Here is a 5,586-nt window from a genome sequence, read left to right as displayed (position 1 = left end):
GGGGCCCGGGTCAAATAAATCAGGCCGCAATCGAGGCTTTTGAAAAGTCGTCTTAAGTAGCTTAATTACTATCTGCGGCGCTCTCCAACACGGGACGTTTATACCGCCAGGCTGCCGGGCTCGGCCCCTTGAGGGATTTATGTATTCACCTCGGAACCGTGGCAGGCGCTGTCTGGTCCTGCACGTCTTCAATGCTGCTGCGAGGTGAACGTCAGGAGAGGAAGCAGCTGGCAAAGGGGAGTCAAATTAAGAAAATTGTTCCAGAAGAAAAGAGTCGGCGAAAGACGTCAAAGCACATTGGATTCAAGTTTGAATATCGGGTAGTGTGATTGGCCCTGGGTACTAAGAGACGTTAATTGAGCCTGTCTTCCTGCGCAGCGCTAAGCCAGGTGGTGAAAAGCGGAAAGGCGAGATGAAGGTTTGTTTGCTACCGTTTCAGAGCTCGTGAGAAATGCAGAGCAGGGTGCTGTGTCCTGGCAGATGTTCTGTCCTTAATCTTCACACAGTAACTCTAGGAAAGAGGTAACGTCCCCTCCACAGAAGAAAACAAGACTCAAAAGATACTGAAGAGGGCCGGGCATTTAGCTCTGTAGTGCCACAGCCTGTCTCGCAAGAGCAAGGACCTGAGTTCGATCCCCACCACCACCATCAAAAAAAAAAAAAAAAAAAAGATATTGAAGATAACCCAATTTTTTAAAAGAATAAAAGATTTGAATAGGAATTTCTCTAAAAGAGACACGCAAATGACCTATAAGCACATGAAAAGATGGGCATCATGAAAACCAAATGCTAACATGAGGATGGTGGTGCCTGCATGTAATCCTAGCATTCTGGGAGGCTGAGGCAGGAGGACTGCAAGTTCAAGTTCAGCCTGAGCAATTTAGTGAGATCTCGTTTCAAGAAAAACAAAACAGAAAGCTTCAGAATAGGCAAACCTGCGAAGACAGAAGTAGATTGATGCCTGGTACGCCAGGTAGATGTCTGGTACGCCAAGTTTGTGTTCCCCCAAATCAAAGAATGAGTTGTAAGGAACGGAACGACGGAGGTTATGAGTAGGAAAATGTATTGAGATACAGCTCCTGAGAGATGGGGGGGTACCCAAAAGTAGGTTGCCAAGGAGGCCACTTCTCAAAGGATGTTTTGTAGAGCAAAATCACAAGGTGGATACGATGTGGGTCAAAACTATGACCAAAGGCTGGGTGTGGTGGCGCATGCCTGTAATCCCAGCCCTCGGGAGGCTGAGGCAGGAGGATCATTGTGAGTTTGAGACCAGCCTGGTCTACATACAGTGAGTTACAGGTCAGTCTCAACTACATAATGAGACCCTGTCTCAAAAAAAAAAAGAAGAAAAAAAACAACCCAAACCGAAACTATGATTAACTAGTAAGATCCTAAGCCTAGCTGCTTAGGTAACATTGATCCAATGGGGAAGCGGGTCAGGTCGAAAGTGTACATGGTAAGAACAAAGACGTTTAGGAAAGAGTGGATCAGGAGGTCTTGGTCACCCACTGGGGTGGCTGATGTCTGTCTGGACTGTACTGGACCAGGTGACACCACTTATCCCTTGGAGGTGTAGGCTGGTCAGCCTGTCTTTATTCTGAGGCCTGGCCTTCAACAGATGTGCTTCCACTCACAGTTGTAAATGTTCTCATCCTCTGCACTGACTTCCTCCAGGGCCTGGCCTTGCCTGCCGGCATGTACTATTTCTGTTTAACTTAGCTGTCTGTGATACCATGATTAATATTATCCCCATTTTACAGTTGAGAAAACTGAGGCCTGGAGAGGCTGAGGAGTACAACACTGTAGGTAAATGAGAGGCAGGAGTGGGCTTTCCCTGTGAGACACCTCCTCTGCCTGAGGAATCCTGGAGGGGCCGGGTGGGGACGGGGACCCCATCCTCAGGTTTCCTTCCCAGGAGGCTGGGAGATCTGCGGCATGGACCCTGCGGGGCAACAGCGCTAACCAGAGGACATCCAGCCAGCGCCCAGGGCAATGAGGAGCTAGACCCCAAAGGGAAACTGTGACTCTCCTCACCGGAGGGACTCAGAGTGGGCGCATTGGTGGAGATGGGAAATCGAATATGGGTTCCTGGGGAGGGGAAGGTGGGGAGTTCCTGTTCAGTGGGCACAGCATTTCGGGTTGAGAGGATGACAGCGCTGGCCGGATGGTGGCAGCGGGGCCGTGACAGTGTGAACGTACTCCATGCCACTCGGTTGAGTACACTCACGAGTGGTACTTACCAATACCGTAACCCGTGTACATCACCATACACCCGAAGTCAGAACCGTAACTTATGTCGAGTATATTTTATCGCAATAGAAGTTCTCTGCACAAAAAATTCTGGGTTTTGTGTAACGGGGTGTTTTATTCTCTTTTAAATGCAAAGTAATATCTCTTAGTAAAAGAAAAGGACACAGCTGTAAAAATTTACAGAACCAAGCTGAGGATGATGGAACATGCCTCTAATCTCAACACTCCAGAAGGCTGAAGCAGGAGGATCACAAGTTTATCACAACTTGGTGACTAGGTGAGACCCTGTCTCAAAAACAGAAATATTAAGGGGTCGGGGATTTAGCTCAGTGGTTCTGGTGACTGCTTCGCAAGCGCAAGGGCCCGAGTTCGATCCCTGGTACCGAAATAAATAAATAAATTAAAAATTAAAAAGAGGTAGAGCGGATTAAGATGCAGTTAAGTACCAACTCCTCATGATGATGTATTCATTGTGTGCCACAAATGCAATAATTTTAAAAAGGGGGTGGTTGGGATGTAACAGTGCAAAGGTCCTGGGTTCAACCCCCAGTACACACACACACACACACACACACACACACACGCACGCACGCACACTATCCAGTGATTTGGAATGATTTGTTAAAATTTAAAATACACACCGATTCCCAATCCACTTCTTGACATCTATCCTAAAGAGACACTGGAGGAAGCCCTCAAAGCAGGTCCAAAGGATTCTCATACCAGCATCTCATCTCTGTGGTCATGAAAAATTAGGACTAGCTGGACATATGCAATGCAATATTAGGCAGTGGCTCGACACCATTCTGGAAACCTTCCAGGAAAGATCCCTAAACACATGGTTCAGTACAGCAAGCCAATGCGGCACAATATTATATAAATGAGCTCATTTACATTATGTGTCTCAGAAATATTACATAGCGGAGAGAGAGAAAGGAGTATGTGCCCTATTATTAACAGTGGGGTTGAAATACGTGCCAGGAAAGTTTAGCTTTATAGTATTTCCAAATTTTTCCCTATGAGAATATAAGCCTGCCCTGCTTGGTCATTAAAATAATTTTTAGGCCAGGTGCGGTGGTACACATCCATGATCCCAGCACTTGGGAGGCTGAGGCAGGAAGATCAAGGCCAGCCTGTACTACGCACCAAGACCTTGTCTCAAAAAGCAGAGTAGAGGTCCTTTCTTTCATTAGATTGATTCCTAGGTATTTCATTTTTTGGGGTGCTATTGTGAAAGGAGTTGTTTCTCCAGTTCCTTTCTCAGTGAGTCTCTTGTTTGTGTGCAAGAAGGCTATTGATTTTTGTGTGTTGACCTTGTATCCAGCTACTCTACAGTATTTGGTTATTAAGTCTAGAAGACTTTTGGTGGATTCTTGGGGTCTTCTCTATAGAGTATCATGTCCTCTGCAAATAATGACAATTTAACCTCTTCATTTTCTATCTTTATTCCTTTTATTTCTTTCTCTTATCTAATTGTGGTGGTTAATGTTTCCAGAACTATATTGAACAGGAGTCGCGACAGTGGACATCATTGTCTTGTTCCTGATTTTTAGTATGAAGGATCTCAGTTTTTGACCATTTAGTGTGATGCTGGCTGTTGGTTTTTCATATATGGCTTTTATCAGGTAGAGATTAAAAACCGCCTATTTGAATTTTCTGTAGGGTTTTTATAATGAATGGGAGTTGGGTTTTGTTGAACACCTTTTCTGCATCTATTGAGATGATCATGTGGCTTTTGTCCTTGGCTCTATTAATATAGTGCATTACATTTATTGATCTGCATGTATCGAACCATCCCTGCCTCCCTGGGATGAATCCCACTTGGTCAGGGTGTATGATTCTCTTGACAACCCTCTCTATTCTGCTTGCCAGTATCTTATTGAGGATTTTTGCATCTGTGTTCATTAGCGACATTGGCCCACAGTTCTCTTTTTCGGTTGGGTCTTTCTCTACTTTGGAATCAATGTGATGCTTGCTTCCACAAATGAATATGGGAGTAAAAGCTTCTGCACAGCAAGAGAAACCACAAACAGAGTGAAGAGACAACCCACAGTCTGGGAAAGACAGCAAAAGAATGTTTTTGATACTAGGGAATCAAACTCAGGGCCTTGTACTTGCAAGGCAGGCAGCAGAACCACTGAGCTAAATCCCCAGCCCTGGAGAAAAAAAAATTTTGCAGCTGTTCCTCAGACAAAGGTCTACAATCTAGAATATATAAAGAACTTAAAAAAAAATCGGACCTCCCAAATTTAAATACCCAATGCAAAAATGTACACCTGAAATGAACAGGTGCTTCTCAGACAATGAAGTAGAAACAGCAAATAAACATACCAAAAAATGTTCAACATCACTGAACATTCAAGAGGTGCGGATGAGAACAACACTGAGATTCTACTTCACCCCAGAAAGAGTGGCTGCTATCAAGAAATCAGCCAATATCAAATGGCGGGGCTGTGGGGAAAGGAACCCTGCTCCACTGTTGGCGGGGGTGTGGACTGGGGCAGCCTCTGTGGAAATCAGTGTGGAGATTCCTCAGAAAACTAGGACTAGAGGTCCCATTTGACCCAGCTGTTCCCCTGCTGGGGATCTTCCCGAAAGAATTAAAAGCATCCTACCACAGTGATATATGCTCACCTATGTTTACAGCAGCACAGTTTGTAATAGCTAAATCTGGGAAACAGACAAAATGCCCATCAACTGGTGTCTGGATAAAGAGGATGTGGTTTTTTTTTAATGAAAAGGAGTACTATGCAGCCATAAAGAATGGGAAACTAGAGATATTTATAGAGAAATGGATGCACATTGAGGCCACAGTCTTAAGTGAAACAAACAGGACGCACATGTATAAATACCACACAGTTTTCTGGTGTGAGAAACTAGAAGTGTAAATGAGGACCAAAATGTATAATAGATAATGTGAAACAGGAAGAGAAGGCCCAAAGGGGAAGGGGAGTCGGGGGTAGGGGAAAGGAAAAAATACGAGGAAAGGAAAAATGGAAACAAAGTCTTTGTACATAGGAAGGGTGGAGGGTTTGAAGGGAGGGCAGGGGAATGGGGAAAAACTAAGAACCAAGATGCATCATGTGAAAGTACAAATTCCCCATGATGAGTATCATCATATTGTATACTTAAACTGTACCGATCACCTTAATGACTAAAAACAAAACAGCCGGGGATTTAGCTCCGTGGTTCTGCCGCCTGCCTCCCAAGTACAAGGTCCCGAATTCAATCCCTGGTACAGAAAAATTAAAAGAAGAACGAAAAAAAAAAAAAAACACTTTCAGCATTAGAGGCTGGATTTATTCATTCAACCACATTGTCTTCAACCAGAATCCC

General features: G+C 44.5%; 1 long non-coding RNA gene across 1 annotated transcript in view; it reads right to left on the bottom strand.

Annotated features, from left to right (window-relative positions):
* The window catches only part of LOC117287297, a 3,554-nt gene extending 3,277 nt beyond the window's left edge, over positions 1–277 (bottom strand). The window contains exon 1 of the long non-coding RNA XR_004518532.1: positions 150–277. This is a non-coding gene — a long non-coding RNA (uncharacterized LOC117287297). The remainder of the gene's footprint in view (positions 1–149) is intronic.
* Between the last annotated feature and the right edge of the window lie 5,309 nt (positions 278–5,586).

This window comes from Fukomys damarensis, unplaced genomic scaffold (genome assembly GCF_012274545.1).
Source record: "Fukomys damarensis isolate Sample0158 unplaced genomic scaffold, DMR_v1.0_HiC HiC_scaffold_23, whole genome shotgun sequence".
Taxonomy (NCBI): domain Eukaryota; kingdom Metazoa; phylum Chordata; class Mammalia; order Rodentia; family Bathyergidae; genus Fukomys; species Fukomys damarensis.
The sequence above is the reverse complement of the archived record's forward strand: the minus strand, read 5'-3'. Positions and strand labels throughout refer to the sequence as shown.